At 38.0% G+C, this 24914-nt stretch overlaps 1 long non-coding RNA gene across 1 annotated transcript; it reads right to left on the bottom strand.

Moving 5' to 3' along the window:
• Positions 1-269: 269 nt before the first annotated feature.
• On the bottom strand, positions 270-24914 carry LOC129150739 (uncharacterized). Its single transcript, XR_008557488.1, has 4 exons — positions 24833-24914; positions 6782-7082; positions 3963-4098; positions 270-662 (listed from the first exon to the last, which is right to left on the bottom strand). It is a non-coding gene; the product is annotated as an uncharacterized LOC129150739 (long non-coding RNA).

Below are 24914 nucleotides of genomic sequence, written 5' to 3'. Positions count from 1 at the left end.
TACCTCATTGTTTCTTGCAAAGAGGAAATTACACAATTCTGGGAGAACAGGCAATCTTTGTTTTACCACTACGAAGGATTCAAAGTTATGATTTGTTTCCTCCCAGGATTTTTGTTGACAAAATGCAGAGATAAAACACATACAGTTAAAACCCTGTGGGATATAGTTTATCTGCTTTAGAGGAAGAAGAGGGCTGGATATACTTATAGTCCACAGGACTGTTCTTAGCAGAAGAAAAGAGCCTCCTCACCTCTGTGACCAGAGCTGTTTGAAGATTTTAATCTACAGCTTATAAATTCCTTAGCATTCACAGAAAACACACAACTAATCCAATTAGCTAATGCCCGAAATGCTTTCCCTGAGGAATCTGTTGGTTTCCAAAGTACTATCTCAAAACCCAGGATTTCATCCACTTGTGCACCAATAGCTTCTCCTTGTGTGCCTTCACACTGGTTGTGCTCAGATCCCTTCAAAATGGACCATCGTTTTCTGCCCACTCTGACTCACCTCTCCTTTTTGATGATTAAGATTCCCAGGATTTCAAAGCACCACCATTCTGTAAGCTCAGTTAACACATTTTCAAATGCCAATTGGCATAGGAATCTTCCTGTGGGGTAGTTAGGCATGTAAATGTAGTAAGTGCACATGCAAATTGTCCAGCCCTAAAAGGATAAGAGGTTTCAAAACTCAGTCCCAGAGAGGTCTCCCCACATTTCTCAGGGAACTCACTTAATTTGAACACTCAGGATGGGATTCGAACTAATGTTCATCTTTGGCTACTGCTGTGACTTTTGTGTTTTCATATTTTAAAATTTTATTCCCCCCCCCCCCCCCCAATTCTAAGGTGTGTACTTTGTCCATTCTCTGCATTGAAAAGCCTTCAGTATCAACCCTATGGAGCTGGAGCATAGCTAAGGGGCAGCTGTACTAAGTGGTCAGGATTTGTATGAGTTGTGTGCTTCTAAGCTCTAAAGGAATTGCTATGTGAGTTTAGGGAAAAGAGCTGCAATGAATGTCCAGAGACAAGAGTTCATGTCCCGATTCTGCCACTAGCTTTGTGACCTAGAACAGCACTGCTGAATCTTCCTGAGTTACAGTTTTCTTATTGTGACGGGGGAGTTTTGTGGTTGTCTTGTTTTGTTTTATAGTGCCTTGCAGTTCCCTTACAACCTAAAACAATTCTGGGAACTGAAAAATGAAGGTCATATTTTCCAGTTATTTTTCTTTAGCCATGAAGGTCTGAGATTCCTTAGCAGCACATCAAGAAATCCTCCAAGTTGCTGAGTTCCTGACTTTACCAGGTACTTAGGGTCTTCAAGCATTTCAAGTGATCTTCCATTGAAACATCATCTCCTGACTACCAGATCCTGTCCATTTCCTGTTCTTTGGATAATTACTTGTTTGGTCCTTATTTACTGCCCCAGAGTAGAACCTTCCTATAAGGTTTTGATGAGTGACTTTGGTAACTGTGCTTGAATGTTACATAGATCGATACCTGTGTGGGACAGGACCTTAAGAATCATCTAGTCTCGATTCCTTCTTTTGTAAAAAGATAAACAAAGGCTCAGTTAACTAGTTAATTTAATTATTATTATTTATTATTGTTATTTGGTCTCACCTTATTCTTATCTCCGAAGGCAACTACTTCTAGATATCCTATTTCTTTGGGTGGTTAAGAGTTTTCTTAGTGTTTATTTTTATTGTTTCAGCCTGAATACGAATTTTAAGCTATTTTGTCTTATTGTGTTTTCTTCATTATTAGCTTTGAAAGCTTAGTCCATCCTGGATCAGAGCTGCCTAAATACACCCCCCATGCATTACAGACACTGTATTATTTTAGTGTATATATTTTTGTTGCAGTAAACATTCATATTTCTCATGTTAATAGTGCATTTGAATTTAATTTTGTTTGTTTGTTGTTAATCCTTGCCTAAGGATATTTTTCCATTGATTTTTAGGAAGGGTGGAAGAGAGAGCCAAAGACAGAGAGAAACATGGATGTGAGAGAAACACATCAATTGGTTGCCTCCTGCATGTGCCCAACCAAGGCCCTGGCACAGGAGGAGCCTGCAACCGAGGTACATGACCTTGACTTGAATGGAGCCCAGGACCCTTTGGTCTGCAGGCGGACTCTCTATCCACTGAGCAAAACCAGATAGGGCTGAATTGAATTTTGAAAAGCATTTTTCAAATATTAATTTTTAAAATATATGTAAGATATTAGACATCTCTACTTCGAACATTCAAAGAATATTCACATTAATGTTATTCTAGACTTTTGTCCTGATATAAAATGCTGCTTTGATATATGTCTACTGAATGTGGAAACCCCACTCTTACAGTAGCTGGTTTTATCATATTTGTTTAAAATGAATGGCATCTCCTGCAGGTCCTCTTTTTACAAATCTTCCCTAGCTAATTCCAGTGGAAGGGATTTAATTGAAAAATAATGGGTAATATGAAAGATACAAACTGTGGAAGACTCAAAGCAACTTCCTCACGTTGGGGTCACAAAGTTTCAACCTCTCTCTGCACATGATTTGTTCTCCTTCCTTCCAAATACTTTTTCTCTTCAGTCCCATACTCACAATTTATATGACAAACATTTTGCTGTGATTTTGCACATAATTCCTTATATGCTCTAGCCCTTAATTTTCTCCATCTCATCGTTCTGATTTTCCTGCTTGCCTCCTCTATTTCAGTTACTCTGGCCTCCTTGTGATATTTCACAAGGAACATGCCAGGATGTCTCTAATTGTTGTGAGTTCCCTCTGCCTGGAGTTCTTTTCATTATTTTTCATTAGGTAAACCTTTCTTATGTCCTTCAACCTTTGCTCAAATTTCATCTTCCTAAACTAAAACTGTAACTCTCCTTATCCCCACTTGAGCAATCATAACTCTCCTTATACAGTTTGTATTTTTTTCCATAGGATCTATCACTTTTTCATATATATTGTCTCATGTCTTATTTATTAAGTTTGTGGTTTATTATCTGTCTTTCCCACTAGATCATAAGCCCCCAAGGGTTGGATCTTTATCTCTTTTATATGCTGATGTGTCTTAATTGCTTAGCACATAGCAGGCTCTCAATAAATGTTTACAGAATAATGAATAAATGATGTCATCTCTCTGTTTATCTCAACAGGACCTTAGAAATTCAGAATACCACCAACTGTCATCTTAGTTTAAATTATCAGCTGAAAAAACACAATTTTCTCTCCCTAGCCAATAGAATTTATTTTTTCTTAAATGTCCACTGGTGGTCAAATTTGTTGAAGCCAAATAACTGAATTTTCTGGCCCTGCAGACAGGGACATATAATCTGAGAAATATGCTGTGAGAAAGAAAAGATTTCCCTCCCACCCTTACTTGTCTTCTGTTAAATATCTCTATTGTTATAATTTACTTACTTACATCCACCTCCACCCCCCCATGCACACACATATTAAATTTGACTAGAGATATTAAAATAGGAATCAGAATTCATCAAGTTAGTGTTTTATTTCAATGACAAAAGCCAAATAGTCTGAGATTGTTTAGTGGCAGTAAATTGTATATTATGTTGGATTCATTATTATTAAAAAACTAGAGGCCCGATGCATGAAGATTTGTGCAAGAATGGGCCTTCTTTCCCCTGGCTGCCAGCAGTGCCTTTGCTCTGGCCAGAGCCGCCTTTCCACCTTCCCACGCTGCCAGAGGCCCGGAGCGGCTGGGGTGGTGGGGAACGCCTGCATCATCACCATGACGAAGATGCAAGCATCCCACCCCACCTCTAGCCTCTCAGCGCCTGTGTATGCAAATTAACCTGCCATCTTTGTTGGGTTAATTTGCATACTCACTCCTGATTGGATGGTGGGTGTCGATAAGGTACGGTCAATTAGCATGTTACTCTTTTATTAGGTAGATGTTCTAAATATCTTCAAAGAATATTCACTTGGAAATTGAGAACTTTAGGTTCTTACTTTTGTTCCAACACATTGTGTGACCTTGTCCAAGTCCTGTCACTTTGTTGGTTTTCAGTTTCTTCAAATGTAAAACATGAATGTAATACTAGATGATCTTATCATTCTACCTATGATTCTATGATTTATATCATTCCTGCAAAGAAAACAATAATTAGTTCAGGCATTTTACCAGCAAAAGAAATGAACCAAATAATTTGTTTGTTGACATATAACTTGTAAGAGATCTATTTCCAAAATGAGAGTTGTCATCCATCATCCTCATGTTATTATATGATAAAGTATCTCCAATGGTACCATTTGGAGAACTGGCCAAATGTTAATTGCATCAATGGTTTTCTCACTATTCTGATACTGATGCAGTTAACTTTGATGCAGTTGACATTGAACACAACTAGACAAATGCATGCAGAGTAAAATGGAAGAGGAAAGAAGCATAGAAAAAAGGGATACATATATTCTTAATTTTTCTTTAATATCTCATCCAACATGGCTTCTTAATATTAATAGCAGTGACTATATATTGTTTCTTCAGTTAGATTCTAATGCCTTAGTTTAGAACACCACCCTCAAGTGTGTCATTCACAGAGATATTAATAAGAATGATTACCTCAGGGAATATATTATAACTTCAATGTGCTCTCTCTATTCCTTAATCTGTTTCTTTAAAGAAAATGCATCTTAATAAAAAATTACTCAGAAAACCTGAAAGTAAAATTTATAATTAAAGACTTATCCATAAACTGATATTCAAAGAAAGATGAGTGAAAATATTTACATTGAAATAAAATGAAGGACAGTACTTGACACAGAAAAAAGGCAGTTGTAGTGTCATAACATATTTCAAAGGCACATTCCATCATGAAAATATAATTCATACACACAACTAAAAACATTACATAAAGAACATCAACCAAAAATACAAGGAGACATGAACAGAAACACAATAGTGCACTTTAGTATGTCGTTCTTGGTCTTTAATACATGCAGGAAGCCACAAATAATTAGGATTATCATGAATTTAAGTATTAAAGCTAATAATATAATAGAAATATAACAAATTTGAACCCTAAAAATAGAACCTGCTTTATTTTAAAATGCCTATGACACATTAATATAAATTTATCACATATTTATTTTCAAAAATCAACCTTAGTATGTATAATAGCATATTAAAAAATCTATAAATTACTAATGCCCATTTAAATATAACAAACCCTAACTCATAAAATTAAGACAAGACATTAGATCAGGCGTCCTCAAACTACGGCCCGCGGGCCACATGCGGGTGTTTTTGCCGTTTTGTTTTATTACTTCAAAATAAGATATGTGCAGTGTGCATAGTAATTTGTTCATAGTGAACTGGCCCCCTGTTTAAAAAGTTTGAGGACCCCTGCACTAGATAAATAGCTCTTGTACCTATAGGAGGAAATCTATTTTCAAAAATATTGATGAAAAGGTTGCCTATGAAAAGCTATGGATTGTTGACACAGTTTCACTCAGTGATAATCGAATATCTTAAATATTTTCATTGTTATCAAGAAAATATGAACATAAAATAATTTTAGCCAAGATATATGAAAAGAATAGCACAATAAGGTTTAGGAGAGCAACATAAATAAATAAAATAAAATAACTCTTTTATCTTCCTCTAGTTTCTCCATATATTTTAGTTAATTTTCCACAATTGCCTCTCAAAACCTAATATATAGGCACTAAGGTTTTGCTACTCTAAGTCTTTATTTCTTTATGAGAGCTCCTGTGTCACATAAAACATACATTAAGTAAATTTATTTGCTAAAAATATTATTTGTGAATATCTTTTACATCTTTTTAGTTAGTCTTCCAGTGAATATTTATTAAGGCCTAAGTGCTAAGCATTGGAGAAAACTACATGAATAATACAAAAATTTCACCTCCTGAGAATTCCTATTCTAGTTAGTAAGTTTAAATTGTAAACAAATATTAATACTAGATATACATAAACAAAATGTTGGGAACATTAAAGACGGAATGGATCATATAACTTTTCCTTAACCGTATGCCAAACAGAGGAGATGATGCTTTCTGGGAGTTGATCATGTAGATGAAAGAAGCCAAGACGGGCTAATCCAGGCAGAGGGAAGCGCTGGTTGGAGGTATTGACTGTGAGCAGGTTCAGTGTTCAGCATATCAATGCATGGAGTGTCTATGTGTGTGCACAGGAAATGGGGGGATGAGGAAGTAGGACACACCCCTTGACAAGAAAGGGGTAAGCAGAGAGTTTACAGTCATCTTGCAGAAGGGAATTTCTGATCAGTGGATTAGCTTCTTCAGATTTACATTTTAAAAATATCACTTTGGCGAGGTGTTAAGAATGTCCAAGTACCATTCACAGACCCATTAAGAACACTGATGAATCCACGCTTTGTTCACTAAAACTCTGGCTGAACCCAGTGTGCTTTTTGTTGGGAGGAACAAAAAGCAAATGTTCTGAACAGTCCCCCTTCCATCCCACGGTAATTCCTATGTGTGTAGTTTATGCTTCATTGTTTAAGTTGATTTTGTTAGATTCTATCTATTTCCTAAGACTAATAAATCATCATCATTGCACTTGTCAATAAAGTTTTATTATTTATAAAGCTTGAACATATATAAGGTACATTATTTTCATCATCGTACCCATTATGTTTCAACCAAAAATGCCCCAAAAGCCTTATTATTATCTTAGTATTAGAATTCTTATTCTTGGTTCTCTCTTACCATAACAGAGTGATTACTCTTACATTATATGACTCAATTTAAGTTGCAGAATAAAAGTGAAAAAGAAGCAGACCTACCTGAACAAAAGCTGCAAAGGAGTTCTGGACACTACTTAGGGGAAGCTGGGCAATACTTCAGTAGGTATGCATTTAACTACAGTAACATCCTCTAATACATTCAAAATCCAATACTTCTTTACCATTCTGGTATTTCCTCAGTGTGGCTACTAAAAAACAGGCTAGCTCTATACTTTAAGAAGAGGTATTGCATGAAACCTCCTCCAGGTGTGATTGTACTGTGCATATAAAGAAGAGACTAGCCCCGGTGCCAGTTCATCTCTATTCCATCTCTCAACTTGAATAAAATGTCCCGAGACCCCTAAAAAGCAAACATATGAACAAAAAGTCAGGCACGTTGTCACACAGAAATATGTTTGGCTAGCTTAATGACATTCAATAATTGCTAGTGTTGATGATGGTTATAATAATGATGTTCTTATTGTTGATGATGATGATGATGGTGATGATGAAAACGGTAGTGCCATTCTAATGGCAAAAAATGACCTTTCTGCTACATTTTGGGTGTATGTCTTCTTCTACCTCCAACTTAGTGAGCTCTCATGACCAAGCTCAAACCATCATGCAGCCAATTAAGAAAACCTTTTCCTTTGAATTACACTCCTAGCTGGAACAACATAATACAAACGTACCAACTGAATGATTCCACCTTTTAAACCCAGTGTACATTTTCACAGGTTACCATTTTTGACGATTTCTTAATTTGCACCTACCATAATTTGGATACAAAAAGTCAGGTTAAAGTACCTTCTGCAAGGCCAAATATTTCCCACTGAGTGTGCTTCTCACCTATGCGTGCACTTGCACATTGGTTTTAGTTTGGTAATTCATTTTACATCTTTATTTTTCTCCTATTGTAGAAGATGCTTATTGGAATGAAGCCCTCTTTATAGACATGAGACCTCCCAAAGAGCCTGGAGTGGTTTGGCAAAATAAAACTTCAGCTTGCTATTCAGTGGGGCTTTGCCAAGCCAGCATAACTCTAATTGCATCTTTCCACTGGTTTATCCTCCCCACCGCCCCTCCCCACACCGCCTCTTCCTTCTTCCCAATACTCTTTTGTGTGCACTGAAAAAAAAAATGCGTTGTTATAATGAGCAGGTTTACAATGAGTTTTAGTGGATTTCATAGCCAAAAAAAAAGATGTAGATTTTTTATTAGCAGTAGCTTTCCAGTGGAGATAATATTTATAGAATGGGACTGCTTGTTTGTATTTTCAAAGATAAATAAAATGAATAATATCCAAACATGATAATCAACATGTCAGTTTCCAAGTACATTGGCATTTAGCATGAATGCTTGCTACATACTTATTCTGTAAAGAGTAAAGGATAGGCATTAATAGCAGCTCCCTGGGGAATGGTATTTTCAGCATTATTTCAATATGAACAATCTTCTTTTGTTTATAGCAGGTATAATACAACCATAGGAGGAAAATGAAAAATCGCAAATGCATGCAAAGCTTTTATCAAGCCCTTTTGGCATAAGAATAGTTCTGTACCTTTTATGCTGTCATTTTATTCACTGAGTAGCAGAATACATATATTTGAAGATGTAGTCTTTAGCACTTCTCTTATCTTCTATTCTGCATTCTCCAGGGGTTTTTAGTATTTGTTCATTACTTAATCGGTTCTTTTCTTTTTTTTCCTTTCAAATTCACCTACGCATATGTGTTCAAAGTCTCTGAGATAGAATAAGGATTTTAGGTTGCTGGTTTCTGAGGTTTGGGACTTGGATTGAGTCAAATACCCTGGCCTTCTTCTGTGTGGCATTTGGGAAAGAATTCCTACTCAAAAAGTCTGCTCTGGTTGAGGAACCAGACCCTGCCATTTCTCAAGGGGATGACTTTCAGAATATTATAGGCCTGTGTAAACATCAATCTGTGCATTTGCAAAATGGAAACACACCTCCTCGGATTGTTGTGAGGCTTGATGGAGATGCGTAGAGGCCCTTTCACATATAGCAAGCTCTCTGTACATGTTAGGTCTTTCTACACATCAGCCTTTCACCCATGTCCGCTTGATAGAGACTTCAGGTGAACATGTATTGATGATGTCAGTGTTAATTACCAAAGGAAACGCTTAAGGTCTTTTTGATGTTCTATTCCTGGGTAAGTTGTTGTTTAAAGCAAGTTTGCCATGGCCTGCTGGCAAATCTATACTAATAAAAGGGTAATATGCTAATTAGACCGGATAGACCAGACATCTTCCGGACAAAGCCATGGTGGCAGGGACCGAGGCAGAGGCGGTTAGGGGCAATCAGGCAGGCAGGTAAGAGGAGTTAGGGGCGATCAGGCCGGCAGGGGAGAGCAGTTAGGGGCGATTAGGCCGGCAGGGGAGAATGGTTAGGGGCAATCAGTCCGGCAGGCAGAGGCAGTTAGAGGTGATCAGGCAGGCAGGCAGGTGAGCGGTTAGGAGCCAGCAGTCCCGGATTGTGAGAGGGATGTCCGACTGCCGGTTTAGGCCTGATCCTACCAGCAGTTGGACATCCCCCAAGGGGTCCTGGATTGGAGAGGTTGTAGGCTGGTCTCAGGGACCCCCCCCCACCTGCATGAATTTCGTGCACTGGGCCTCTAGTCTTTAATAACCAGCTGTGGGGGAAGGGAAAGTAGGGTGGGAGTTCTGTTTTTCAATGTTCGCTGTTTTTTTTTGTTTGTTTGTTTGTTTTTTGTCGTGTATACATCTACCTAGGTCAATTTCAAGCTATTAATGTGATATCTTTGAACACAAATATTGTAAATCCATCAATCGTTAATACATTATTTTCACCATATAGGTAGAATAGATGTAAATAACTTCAAGAACATAGATAATTGTGAAATGCAGTAAAAATAATTAGGAATCGATGAGTTGTACTTATTACGTTTGTTTGTAATGTAGTTTATTTAACTAAATGTTTACATAATTTAGTTATAGTAATTGCGGTGTTTAACAATTGGCTTTCAAAATTCCTGAAAATTTCACTTTCTGTTCTCGCAAGCTGGTACCAGCCGACTTCATCAGACCTCTGTATGTTTACCAAGTCCCTGGTCCCTTGAAGTTAGCAATATGTGATAGAATTGGAGCCAAGCAGTCCCCTAAGGAGAGAGCGCACAGCCGCAAAGGGTAAGTAAATCATTTCCATGTACAAATAGTCAAGTTAATGTAAGTGGTATGGTGTTAAGTATTGAGAGTTTGTTTGCAGATACACTAAGCCCTCTGGGAAATTACTACCTCACAACTAATTAGTTGAGGACAGATCCCATTGGCCAGGGTGCATCCCCAGGGAACTGGCTTTCTTGCAAAGACTCTTATAGAATGTTCTGACCCCCTTGCCCTGGAAGGGTTTGAGGGCAGGGAGTACAAAATCATTTATTTAAATTAGTCTGTTTCTAAGGGGTTATGTTTTAGAGTAGTGGATCTAGAAAATGGTAATTTAACTTGTTGTTTAATATATTTAGTGTTTATGGTTGGTATATCTGTGAAATTTATTCTGTGTATTGATCTGCTATGTTTTGCCTTAAGCTTGTGCTTATATGTGTATTTATAATAGAAAGTATACCTGTTTATATATCAATCAGTGCAACCTAAACGAGAAAATTTATTTTATTTTTGTTTATTTTGGAAAAATACATATCAACATGAATAAATCTGGGGGGTATTTAAGAAATAAGCCCTGGCAAAGGAAATTTTAATAATCCCATTACACAGAGGATAGGGTATTGGTTTTTACGATTTAATTCTTTTGAGACATTTTTCTAGACTATATTAGACAAACACTCAAACCACCTGTCTTCCATGATGATGTTGCTTAATCCCACAGAAAGGTCATTTATCTTTTTCTGGGTGTAAGTTGCACATCCCAGGGTTTCAAACTATCTCCTGACCAAGATAACTGATGACCTTATTACCACTGTTTGAGCTCTGCTAGTAGCATGCTGAGACCTATTTCCTTGAGGCAGAAACCTAATGACCCACCCCTTCTATCCTGAACTCCAGTGGAGATTTCAATCTCTATAAATCATAATGAAAAAAGAAGTTACAAAATAATTTTCTAAAAAAGAAATATACATTTGCATATACCCATTTGTTTGACTGGTAAACTGTTACAGAAAAGATCACTTGAAAAATATTCTGAAGCTTGATCTTTAAAATATATATTTTTATTAATTTCAAAGAGGAAGGGAGAAGGAGAGAGAGATAAAAACATCAATGATGAGAGAGAATCACTGATCTGCTGCCTCCTGCAGGAACTTGTAAACTAATTATAGAAAGATCAAAAGTATAGTAATCTGAATGTGTTTATAAAACACATATGCACATACATAATCAGGTTAAATTATAAATCCATGGTAGTTTGTTCTTTAAGACATATGATTTTTCTGAATAAGCAAAAATATTGGGCAGATAAATTTTTTGTTGGTTCCTTACTTCTTTTTTCAACCAACAACTTCTATACGATTTGTGTTTCCTCTTTCTTTCTCCATACTCCTGGTGGAATTCAAGGGAGAACTTTCTAGAAAACAGCTTGCTAAGAGTAGTACCACATTTCTCATACCATTCTTCCCATTAAAACATCTTTTGGAGGTTATTTTCTCTTCCTGACAAGTTTTTTTTTAAATAATGCTATTTTTTTAATATGATCCAGCCCTAGAAAGTCATTTCATCTTTTTAAATTTATTTCCTATTTTTAAGTTATATTTTTATTTATTATGGTTAAATAGATCATATATTCAAAAGAATGTATATAGCATATGCCTGCAGCAGAATATTAATAATAAATATACAAAAATAAATAAAAATAGATCAATGGGTTTCTAAGTACCCACTTTCCAGATTCATAAATAGAAAATGACCCCGACTTTTGAAGGACACTATGTGTCCCTTCCTTAGTCCCAGTTACGACTGTTCTGCATTTGTGTTAATTAAAACCCTGTATCCTTTGTAATTTTACCATATATATGTGTGCTCAAAAACTGCATAATGTTTACTTTTTAATCAGCTTTATCTAGGCATAATTTACATACAATTAAAACATTCCAATTTAAGTTTACACTTTGCTGAGTTTTGATTAATAAATTCAATATGTCATTATGTCAAGATGTTGACTTTATCTTTCGCTGTGAAACATTCCCCTGAGCCTCTTTGTCAATAATCTTCTGCTCCCATCATGGAGCCTGGCAACATTTTATCAATTTTCTATCTTTCTAGCTTTGCCACATCTAGAATATCACACATATTGACTAATTCAATATATAGTCTTTTATGCCGGGCTCCTTTTGCTTTACATAATACGTCTCAGATTCATCCATGCTGTTTATCTGTAGTACATTTTTTAAGTGTTTATTAATATTCCATGCTATCAATATACTATAATTCATTTTTTCATTTTTCCATTCATTAGTTAGTTGATAGACACTGGTTGTTTCAACTGTTTGGCTATCACACATACAAATGCTATAATATTTGCAGACTATTTTTGGAATGGACATATGTTTTAATTCCTCTTGGGTAAATACCTAGCATGGTAAATATATGATTAACTTTCAACAATGTAGGAGTATTTCAGTTGCTCCAAATTCTTGCCAGCAGTTTGTATTATCTTAGTAGTCTTTTTATTTTAATGTTCTAATGGGTTTGTGGTGCTATCTACTTGAGATTTAAATTTGTATTTTACCAACTAGTAATAATGCTGGCTATCTTTTATGATACTGTGGGGCCACAGAAAATATAACTTTCCTACCACCTTCTAAGTTCTTGTAACTGCACTAATAATAAAATTTTACAGAAACCAATTAACAGGAAAAAAATGTTCAAAGTTTATTTTACAGACGCACCTTTGGGGGTGCCAGGAGAATGAGACACGAAGAGGTATTGGGACACTCTCTTCCTCTTGGAAGCAAGCACACACTTTTCTCTTCCTCTCTTCCCCTCTTCTTTGCCCAGTGCCTTACCTCTGCCTTTCTCTCTCTGAAGCTCCAAGGACCCTTCTTTTGCTTCTGTCATTTGCTCCCTGAGCTTATGCAACCTAGCTGGCTCACTTCTACCATCTCTGTAACTTTCTAAATAAACATTTTATAATTTGAAAACAAACAAAAACAACAAAGAGGTATTGGGTGGTTAAGGTTTATATGCCCTCTGGAGCCAAAGGGAAAGAGGGGTTGTGGTTTGGGATTTCAGAGGGCGGAAAGGCAATTCACATGGAGATTAAAAAGCAAAGGTTTGGCTTTGGGGCTATCTTTAATAATGGGACACAGTGAGGACTTTGAACAAATGGGCCTTGTTGAGTTCCTCTCTATCACACACTAATTTATATTAAACCATAGTTATCTATGATGACATCTCCCTTCCTGGAGAGGTAGCAGGATGGCCAAAGGTTCATCCTGAGTCTTTCATTCCTTAATAACCACATTCAAATCAATATCCCAGAAGGCATATTTTGGGAAGGCAAACTCTGCTTCCCTTCAATATTTATGTATGATTTATATATTTGCTTTATAAACTTCATTTTTTTGTGCATTTTACTTTTATTCATGTTGTTTGTCTTTATATTAGAGAGTTTTAAGAATTCTTCATATTTTCTGGATAAAAGTCATTTATCGGATGTGTTCTGCAAATATTTCCTTGCAGTCTTTTTCTTGACTTCTAATATTCTAAAATATATCTTTCAAAGAGCAGAAATTTTTACCTTTGAGAAGATCCTATTTGGCTTTTTTCCTTTGGGTTATTTTTTGTTTTTGTTTTTTTAATCTTAGAAATAGCTGTTTTCTCTAAGATCACAGACATTTTTCTCTCTTTTTTTAAAAAGTTATATATAGATTTAGCATTTATGTTTAGATCTATGATCAACTTTGAGGTAATTATTTTATGTGGTTCACAGTAAGGATCAAGGCTTATTTCCTGTGCCCATAAAAATATCTAGTTCTTCCATGCACCATTGATTTCACTTTTTCTTTGAATTTATTATTATTTCTCCATTTAATTACTTTGGCTTCTTTGTTGGAAATCTATGTCTAAACTCTCTCTTCTTTTTCAATTATTTATATGTTTATTTTTATACCAATAGCACCTTAACTTGATTATTGTAACTTTATAGTTAGTCTGTCAATCAAGTACTTCAAATTTAATCTTTCTTGTTGATAATATTTTGATTACTCTAGATCCTTTGAATTGGTCTGTTAATTTTAGCGTAAGCTTTTCAATATCTAGCAAAAAGATTCAGTAAAATATACAATTGTAAAATTATTATTTTAATCATTTTAGGTGTACAGTTCAGTGACATTAAGTACATTTACATTGTTCCGCAACCATTACCACCTCCACTTCCAAAACTTTTTCATCTTCCTAAACTGAAACTGTAGCCATTTAACAATAACTCTCCATTCTTTCCTCCCCCAGCTTCTAGCACCCATCATTCTACAATCCTACCTAATAAAAGGGTAATATGCAAATTGACCGCACCTTCGCTACACCTAAGCCACGCCCACCAGCCAATCAGGGTGAGTATTCAAATTAACCCAACCAAGATGGCGGCTAATTTGCATACACTGAGAGAGGGAGGAGTGAAGACACCATAGAAGGAAGAAGGAGGGAAAGTAGAAAGCAAGGCGGCTGCTGGAGGGAAAGCGTGGGCAGTGCGTGCGGCCACAGAGGCGGGCAGCGGCGGGTGGCGGCGGAGGCGTGGTGGGTCAGGGGAGCAGGGGGCAGGGTGCGCCGCGGAGGCAGCAGTGGGTGTGGCCATGAAGGTGGTGGTGTTAGTGGCCGCAGGGGCAGGGCAGTGGCGCTCAGGGCGGTGGAAGCGGCGGGGTGGGTGGGGCGTGCCCCGCCTGCCCCGACCTGCCCACTGCAGCGGGAGAGGTGGGGGGGGTGGGAGAGGTGCCGGTGGTGGGAGGGAAGCCCACAGGAAGTCTTGCAGGAATCTTCCTGCAAAACAGGCCCCTGGTGTCTTTATATTTGACTATTCTAGGTATCTCATATATGTGGAATTATACATTTGTACTTTAGTGTCTGAGTTGTTATTTCACTTAGTATAATGTTTTCAAGGTTCACCCATGTTATAGCATGGGTCATAATTTTATTTCTTTTTAAGGCTGAATATAAGATTTCATTGTATGTATGTAACACGTTTTGTTTAAATGCATCCATCCATTGACTTTTGGGTTATTTCTACCTTTTGCCTATTGTGAATAATGCTGCTATTGATATAAGTGTACAAATATTTGTCTCTGCTCTCAACTCTTTTGGGAAGGTACCCAGAAAAGGAAATGCTAGATCATATGGTAATTCTATGTTTAATTTTTTGAGGAACCACCATATTGTTCTACTCAGTGGCTACACTATTTTACATTCCCTCCAGCAATGCAGAACTGTTCCAATTCTTCTGCATTCTCATTACATTTAGTATTTCCTATTTTTCTTTTTAATAATAGAAAATGGTATCTCATTGTGGTTTTGATATTAAATTCTCTAATGATTTTTGTAATGTTGAGGATAGATTGATTTTTTAAAAAAATATTATGTCTTAATAATAGCCAGTCTTTCAATCCATATACACTTTATATCTTTTCAATTATTTTATTTTTTTAATATCTCTGAGCAATTTTTCATAATTTCTGATTGCAGTTATTGAACATATTTTGTTAAGTCCATCTCTGAGTTACTCATGGTTTTTGATGCTATTTTTTTTACATGTAATTTGCCATTTGTTTATTATTAGGATATTGGGATACAATTGCCTTTTCCATATTTAACTTGCATTCTATCACTTGCTTAACATACTAATATCTTTTTTTCTTAGATTCCTTACTATGTTTTATAGCAATTATTGTCATCTGTAAGTAATAGTTTTACTTCTATCTTTGCAATATTGAGTTTTATTTATTTTCCTTGTCCTATTGTATAGTGGTGAATAAAAGTGGTAAGAGTAGATATTCTTGCCTTATTCCTGATCTTAGAGAAAAATCATTATTAATTTGTTCACCATTTATTTTGTTAGATTTTTGTTGATACCCTTCATTAGTCTGAAAGCATTTATTTGTATACCTAGTTTTCTGAGGATTATTTTTAACATTAAATAATGGTACATTTTGCCAAATGCTTGATTTTTGCATCTATTGCTTTTACCTTTACACTAATAATCTACAGTAATAATTTGTTGACTTCCTGGGATAAAACCTAATTGATCATGATATGTGTTACACTTTAAAAATATATATCTAGATTTGATTATGAAAATTGTATTAATATTTGTACCTGTATTCATAAGGTCTGCAATTTCTTTTTCTTGCAACATCTTTGTCTGATTTTAGAATAAGGATGTTGCTGGTCTCATAAAATTAATTTTGAAGTATTCTCACTTGTGTTTTCTGGAAGATTTTGTGTAGAATTACTATTATCATTTCCATTTCCATTTGTAAATTTAATCAGTATAGCTAATTTAGCCTGGTGTTGTTTTCTTTGTAATAAGGTATATAACAAGAAATTTAATTTTATGAATATATATAGGGCTAATGAAATTATTTGCTTCTTCTTTAGAGAGTTTTAATAATATATGTGTTGTCCTGGCTAGTGTGGCTCAGTTGGTTGGAGTACTGTCCCATACACCAAAAGCTCTCGGTTTTGATTCTCAGACAAAGCACATACCCAAGTTGTGGGTTCGATCCACAGTCATGGTGAGTACAGGCAGCAAAAGATTAATGTTTAAAATAATAGTAATAATTTATGTTTTAGAATGAGTTTCTATCCCATGTAAGTTATCAAACTTACTGTATAAAATTTTTATACATTTATCTTTTGAAATTTTATAAGCTCTGTAGTAATTTCTGTCTTCCTTCTTGATATTTTGTTGTACCTCTCTCTCTGGCTTTCTCTCTCATTTTTATTTATTTACTAGAGGCCCAGTGCACAAAATTCGTGCACGGTTAGGGTCCCTAGGCCTGGCCAGCAATGAGGGCTAATCAGGTCCCCCACTTCCCTGCCTCCTCCTTCCCTCGCTCCCTCAGTGCCCCACTGCTGCCGCTGGTCACCCACCATGTTCCGCACTGCCCCCTAGTAGTCAGTGCACGTCATAGTGAGCGATCGAACTCCTGGTCTCCCGGTCGAACTCCCAAGGGGACAATTTGCATATTAGCCTTTTATTATATAGGATGTGGCTAGAGGCTTATAATTTTATTGATTTTCTAACATAGCCCTTTGTTTCATTGTTTTTTGTTCTATTTTGTTTTCAGTTGTGTTAATTTCTATACTTATCCTTATTGTTTCCTTCCTTTTGCTTATTTTTATTTAATATGTTCTGTTTTTTCCTCAGTGCTTAAGATGGAAGCTCAGATCCTTATTCTTTTAAATAGTTTTCTTTTCTTCTTCTTTTTTTAAAAATATAAGCACTGTATTATGGGCTGAAATGTGCCCTTGCTACCACCCCGGCAAATTTTGTATGTTGATGTCCTAAACCCAAGGCTTCAGAATGTGACTGTGTTTTAGGTGGGGCCTTTAAGGTGCTTATTAAGATAAAATGAAATCATATGTTGGGCCCTAATCCAATATTACCGGGATGTTTCTCAGTATCTAGAAGGGTTCAGGAATCTGGAGAAGGGGCAGCGTGTAAATTAATAAAGAGACTAGAAATATAAATTTGGAAGGCATTTTGGGGAGCCAGAGGAGACCTAGCTTCAGTAACCAAGTTCTCTGAATCTCTGGACCCCTAGGTTTTATTAACACAAATTTCCCTAAAGCAAAGCAGATATACATATCACAGGCAAGGTTTGGTATACAGTAGGCATTGTCAGGTTGGAGGAACTGCCCTCGGCTGTTCCAGTAGTAGGCAGTAATATATGCAGATTTTCAGGTTTGGAGAAATGCTTTCGGCTATTCCAGCAAGCAATAATATGTATCTTCAGCCCTGCTGACTATAGAAGCCTGTCAAACTTTGAGGACTTCTTGCATTTATTATGACATGCTGGGATTAACTTCCAGCACAATATGATTACTATGACTGGTGTCCTTGTAAGAAGACAAAGTTAGGACACAGATATTGTGATATTGTGATTTATAATAACAATAATATATGTTTAGTCTTCATCCCTGTTCCAGATATAGAGCCCCTAAAATCCTTGGAATTTGCTGTGATAAGAGCAATAAAATTGTCTAAGGCAGCCAACCATGTGATTAAAGGGTTGGAACTTTTGGTCCCAAGCCTCTGACTTCGGGGTAGGGTGTGTGTGTGTGTGGGGGGAGGTTGGAGTTTGAGTTTAATCATCAATGGCCAATGATTTTATCCATTATTTATGTAATGAAGCCTCTATAAAAATCTAAAAGCCAGGGGGTGTTTAGAGAGTTTTTGAACATTCAGGGAGAGTGGTACAGCCAGAGAGGCATGGAAGCTCTATACTCTTTCCTCAGACCTTACCCTAGTCATCTCTTTCATCTGTTTGTTTCTAAGTTGTATCATATCTAATAAAATAGTAATATGCAAATTAACCATCACTTCGCTACACCACAAGCCACGCCCACCAGCCAATCAGGAGTGAGTATGCAAATTACCCCAACCAAGATGGCTATGGCCACAGAGTGAGCAGGAGGCTTGGGTTTCCCCAACAATGGAGGAAGCCAAGTTTTCCACACACCCTGGCAGGCCCAGGCCTCCTCTCAAGGCTACAAAGTTTCAGTTATAGAAGATAAATAAATCCCAGATACCAGGGCCTCCGCTTGGGTCGCTGGGGGCTGTGGCCGACCTGCCAACCACCACAGGCCCCTCGCTCAGGCCGCCCCACACCCCAAGGGAACTCCCACCCTGATCTGGGACACCCTTCAGGGCAAACCAGCCTGCCCCCACCTGGTGCACCAGGCCTCTATCCTATCTAATAAAAGAGTAATATGCAAACTGACCATTACTCCAACACACAAGATGGCTTCCCTCATGTGGTCAAAGATGGCTGCCCCCATGTGGACACAAGATGGCTGCCTCAAGATGGCCAGTAGGGGAGGGCAGTTGGGAGGGACCAGGCCTGCAAGGTAGGGCATTTGAGGGTGATCAAGCCTACCGGGGAGGGAAGTTAAGGATGACCAGGCCATCAGAGGAGGGAAGTTGGGGGCGACTGGGCCTGCAGGGAAGGGCAGTTGCGGGGACCCAGGCCTGCAGGGGAGAGCAGTTGAGGGAGACCAGGCCTGCAAGGGAGGGCAGTTAGGGGCAAACAGGCTGGCAGGGGAGCAGTTAGGCATCAATCAGGCTGGCAAGGGAATGGTTAGGGGGTTATCAGGCTGGCAGGCAGAAGCAGTTAGGGGCAATCAGGAAATCAGGCAGGCGAGCAGTTGGGAGCCAGTAGTCCTGGATTGTGAGAGGGATGTCCGACTTCCCGTTTAGGGATCGGGCCTAAATGGGCAGTCGGACATTCTTCGAGGGGTCCTAGATTGGAGAGGGTGCAGGCTGGGCTGAGGGACACCCCCCCCATGCACGAATTTCATGCACCGGGCCTCTAGTCCTTTATAAGAACCAGTAATCTAATAAGTAAACTGTTTCCCTGAGTGCTATGAGCTGATCTAGCAAGTTAATAAAAAACGTGAGGGTTATTGGAAGCTGCAATCTGTCAGAATCATAGGTGGCAACCTGGACTTGCAATTGCAGTCTTAAAGGTGGGGATGGGTGGACAGTCTTGTAGGACTGAGCCCTTAACTTGTGGGATCTGACACTATCTCCAGGTAATGTCAAATTCAGTTAAATTGTAGGACACCTAGTTGGTGTCCAATAATTGCTTACTGGAGTGGAAAAAACATACATTGTAATTGGTATCAGAATCATAGACGTGCACTGAGGGAAGTTTATGCGAACATGAAGATGGCCACCCACATGTCATAGAGAGAGACCTTAAAAGAAACCAGTCCTGCTGACCCCTTGATCTCATACTTCTAGCTTCCAGAACTGTGAGAAAATAAGTATGTGTTGTTTAAGCCAACCAGTCTGTGGTAATTAAGGCAACCCTAGCAAACATTGTTTGAATTGAATCTGTTACATTTTGATATAGTTTATTTTCATTTTAATTTATTTTAAGATACTTAGTTTTATTTTAAAATTTCTTCTTTGACTCATGGTGTGCTTTGTTTACAAATGTGTTATACAATTGCCATATAATTATAGATTGTCATAATATATTGCTTTAATTGATTTTAGGTTCTTTTGTTGTTGTTTCTTTGTTTTGGTGGGATCAAGAAACATACATTATATGCCTTACTTTTTTGCTCACAATATGGCTTATTTTTGTCAATATTCCATGTTCACTTGTTAATAATGTGTAGTCTGCTGTTGTGTGTCTAGTGTTCTAAAATATCAGTTAGGTCAAATCGGTTGACACATTGTACAAGTTTTCTCCATTATTACTTGATTTTTGACTACATGTTCTACCAATTACTGGAAAAGGAATGTTGAAATCTCAAACTATACTTGTTAATGTGCTAGTTCTCTCAGTTTTTGCTTTATGTTTTTTTTTATTATTCTGATATTAGGTGAATACCCATATAGGATTATGTTTCCTTGATGAATTGACCTTTTTTACATTTTAATAAGTCTCTCTTTACTTTTGTTAATTTTTTTTACTTGAAGCTTCTCAACAGACTTTTCAGCATTTTTATTTATTTGTAGCATGTGGTATATCTTTCCCAACCTGTTATTTTTATATTTAAATCATGTTTTTGTATACAATTTGTATAAATTTTGTATGTAGCTTTGTCTCATTTTTATATGCACTCTAAAATTTTCTGTCTTATATTTGGAATATTTAAACCATTTTTATTTAATGCTACTGTTCATATGGTTGTGTTTAAATCTACTATTTTGCTATTTGTGTACTATCTATACAATATGTTCTTTCTTTCTTTTCCTTCTTTTTCAGCCTTTTTGTGTGTGTTTTTTTTGGGTGTGGGAGGGGATTACTTGAGTGTTTTATGATTGCATTTTATCTCCACTATTGGATTGTTATCTATGCCTCTTTTTTGGTTTTAATGGTTGCTGTAGATTTAATAAGATCTATTCCTAACTTTTAGTTTATTACCATACCCTCTCAAAGTATTGTAACACTATCAAGAATGTACTTTCCTTTTATCTCTTATCTTTGTGCTTTTTTGTCATATAATTTACTTCTAGATATTATAACATTTAAAATACATTACTATTATTTTTTAATAGTTGATTATATTTCACTGAGATTACTATGAGAGAAAAAAATTTGCAGGTGTTACCACTTATTTACCATGTTGCTATGTGGTCCTTGTTACTACTTTATGTAGATCCAAGTTTCCATCTGGTATCTTATTTTTTTGCTAAATAATTTCCTTTAATACTTCTTTTAATTCAGTTAGCTGGGGGTGACTGTTTCAGCTTTTGCTTTCTGAAAATATATTTTATTTTATCTTCACTTTTGATAGTTTGCTAAGTACAGAAATCTGGTTTGACAGTGTTCATTCTATCCCTCCACCCAATATTTAAAGTGCTACTCTATTATCTTTAGTTAAACATAGTTTTGGAAAACAAGTCTGCTGTTATTATTATCTTTGTCCTATGCATGTAAAATGTCTGTTTTATGGATAGTTTTAAGATTTTATTACTTTTACTAGAGGCCTGATGCACGAAATTTGTGCAAGGGGCTAGGCCTTAACAACCATGGCTTGCCTTCGCCCTCATAGCCCTGGCTTCGTCTGGGAGGTCATCTGGAATGTTGTACGGAAGGTTGTTCGGCCATCTGGCACAATTAGCATATTACATTTTTATTATTATAGATAATGAGAGGCCCAGTGCACAAAATTCATGCACGAGGGGTGTGTGTCCCTCAGCCCAGCCTGCACCCTCTCCAATCTGGGACCCCTAAAGGGATGTCTGACTGCTGGTTTAGGCCCTATACTGGTGGGATCAGGCCTAAACGGGCAGTCCGACATCCCTCTCACAATCCAGGACTACTGGCTCCCAACCACTCACCTGCCTGACTGCCTGATTGCCCCTAACCGCTTCTGCCTGCCAGACTGATCACCCTCTAACAATTCCCCTGCAAGCCTGATTGATGCCTAACTGCTCCCCTGCCGATCTGATTGCCCGTAGCTGCCCTCCCCTACTGGCCCGGTCACCCCTAACTTCCCTCCATTGCCAGCCTGGTTGCCCCTAACTGCCCTCCCCTCCCAGCCCGATTGCCCCTAACTGCCCTCCCCTGCTGGCCTGGTCACCCCCAACTACCCTCCCCTTCAGGCCTTGTCCCTCCGAACTGCCCTCTCCTGCAGGCCTGATCGCCCCTAACTGCCCTCCCCTGCCAGCCAAATTGCCCCTAACTACTCTCTCCTGTGGGCCTGGTCACCCCTACCTGCCCTCCCCTGCTGACCTGGTCCCCCCAACTGCCCACCCCTGAAGGCTTGGTCCCTCCCAACTGCCCTCCCCTGCTGGCCCGGTCACTCCTATCTGCCCTCCCCTGCAGGCCTGGTCACCCCCAACTGCTTTCCCCTGCTGGCCCAGTCACCCCTAACTGCCCTCCCCTGCAGGCCTGCCCCCCCCACAACTGCCCTCCCCTGGTGGCCATCTTGTGTCCACATGGGGGTGGCCATCTTTTACCACATGGGGGGCAGCCATCTTGTATGTTGGAGTGATGGTCAATTTGCATATTTCCTCTTTTATTATATAGGATAATTGTTATGTTTCTTGGTTCTTAATGCTATCTTTTCTCCAATATATTTTATCTCTTTCTATTAATTGATCATTTTCTTACATTTTCCTAGGCCTACTAATACTTTTTTGCATACCAGATATTCTATATTTTTTGTTGTTGAATACTGAATTTTGTAACATTCCTTCAAAGAGTTTAGACTTTGTTCTGGCATGCAGTTAAGTTACTAATGGATTAATTCAATGCTTTTGAGGCTTCTTTTTAAAAGTTTGCTAGGGAAGGGGCAGTGCAACATTTATTCTGGGGCTAAATTAGCCACTAATGGAAAAATTTTCTGAAGATTCTAACCAATATTTAATTTTTTCATGAGGTTTCAAGAATTTTTTTTTTCTGTTGAAATCTTTTCAGATGGATCCATTATTCTTTTTACATAGGTGTGGACCAAAAAAATGGGGGCCACATAGCTAAACCTGACAAGCTCAGGAGAGGCCTGCCTGGCAGGCCTTACGAACTCAGAGACCTTAAAGCAACCACATAAGATGGTCTTGTTACAGGCCAGATGAGAAGACCTCAGTTCTTGTCTTCTTGAAACAAAGATTTCAATCAAGAGACAAAGTGTAGCATAGTAAGAATTCATTGGCTGCAGCAAAAATATACTTAGGACAGTGAAACAAGGAAGGGCATAGAAGAAGTAACAGGAGAGCCTGGGCTGGGCTGCTTTGGCTCACTGAGAAGTCAGAGAAAAGGGGGCCTTGGAGACAGGATCAGGGAGTTAGCCTGGGACGAGCTGCCACTGTCCATTGCTCCCCTGGTTACAAGTCTCCTGGAGTCCCTTAGGGGAAAGAAGAGGACGGGAATGGCATATGCATGCTCCCCTGTGGGAGAGTGCATGCTCGGTCCTTCATGCTGAGTGTATTTATCTATCTCTTGCAGGTGGAAATCTTAGGGGAAGTCTCAGAGGTGGGTGTCAATAGAATATTCATCAGCTTTCGAGGTGTGCTCTTTCAGGGTCAGGGTCTCCACTGATTGGTTGGTACCAGGGTCATTAGTCAATGCAGCTGGTCCTGAGGCAGCCATGGCCTCACTCGTCTGGTTTTGCTGCTTTTCTGGGCCTGGAGCTGAAATACAAATGTGGCCTAGAAGTTATCACTAAGGAGGAAAAATACAGGGGTTCTACTAGTAAACTCATGACCAACAATATGCTAGAGAGAGAAAGGTTACCCTAGGGGCTTGGTTCTTGTTTTCCCAGTTTTGCCCCTTGTTAGGCATCCGTGGCTTTCTGCCCTGCTGAGTTTCGGTACCGGGCCCATTGTCCTTGCTTTGCTCATGTATGTTTAACTGACTGTAACAGTCCACAATTAAAAGTTGCTAACTAAAAGTAGGTCACGGCAGGTGTCATGTTGTAGGCTGGTATCTTCCCTGACAAAGGTGGATCTTTACCCTAACTGAGCCTGTCTATTGTCTTTTTGCATCTAGGATCACAGACCTTTAGAATGTCTGAGCAATTTCATTTTTTTCCAGACCTCTCAGGGTTCAGTCACTTCACCTGAGAGAGACCGCAAAACCCCTTATTGTTATCATGTTAATTGTTGACTGTTAATTATCCTAGACTCACCTATGTAAAAATAAGTATGTCTATTTGTTTTACTTTTTATCCAATCCCAGAGATTTACCCGGTTTGCTTTCTCCTGCCTTCTTAATCCACCACCATCAAATTTCATGCAACCACCTTATGCCTCCTCCTCTGACTGTAATGTATAAAATAAGGTGCAAAACTGCCATTCTCTAGAGCATTTTCTCAATCCGTTGAGATTTTGCTTCCAGGCAATTGTTGTGGTTTGACTCAAATAAACTCATTAAAAATTCTTAGAGGGTTGGATGTTTCCTACATTGATATAGGTCACATATAGGTCCACCTCGGTGGATTTCCAGTGGATAATTAATTTTTTAGTAGAGTGCTCAAAACAAAAAGACATTAACATCCAGAGGATTTTAGTAATCTGGCCAAAGCGATGCTGGCCATTTAGAGCAAAGAGCATAGTGCTCATTAATGTACTCATAGCAGAAAACAACCATCTTTTCACAGGGGCCCGTTTTGTAGCTCCCTGCTTCTCCTGTGGCTTAGTTAAACACAGAAATCTTAAATGGGCTTATTGACTTGTTCCAATCCATATTAGCATACCTCTCTTCTAAATGGCTGGTGGTAGGGACTTACTGCATTCCATTGTTAGCAACACTCACTAAAATCAGTAAGAGAACAGTGGGAGGAACATCACAGAGGGGTCTAAAAGCTAGCGCACTAAAACATTAAAGTCCCACTGTGCAAAGCTTTCCATGATATTCTTTTTTCCATATCAAAATGTGTTTTAAACACTTTTTGAAGATTATTATAATTAACTATAGTACCTTTGTAAGCAGTTCCCTTTGTAAGAAAAACCTACCATCACTCGGAGGTTCCGGGTTTTTGACATTGAGCTCTTGAGTGGAAAATTATATTTATGGAGAGGTGATGCTCAGTTGACC

Source organism: Eptesicus fuscus, chromosome 11 (assembly GCF_027574615.1).
Source record: "Eptesicus fuscus isolate TK198812 chromosome 11, DD_ASM_mEF_20220401, whole genome shotgun sequence".
Taxonomy (NCBI): domain Eukaryota; kingdom Metazoa; phylum Chordata; class Mammalia; order Chiroptera; family Vespertilionidae; genus Eptesicus; species Eptesicus fuscus.
This window is presented reverse-complemented; position numbering and strand designations above follow the sequence as displayed.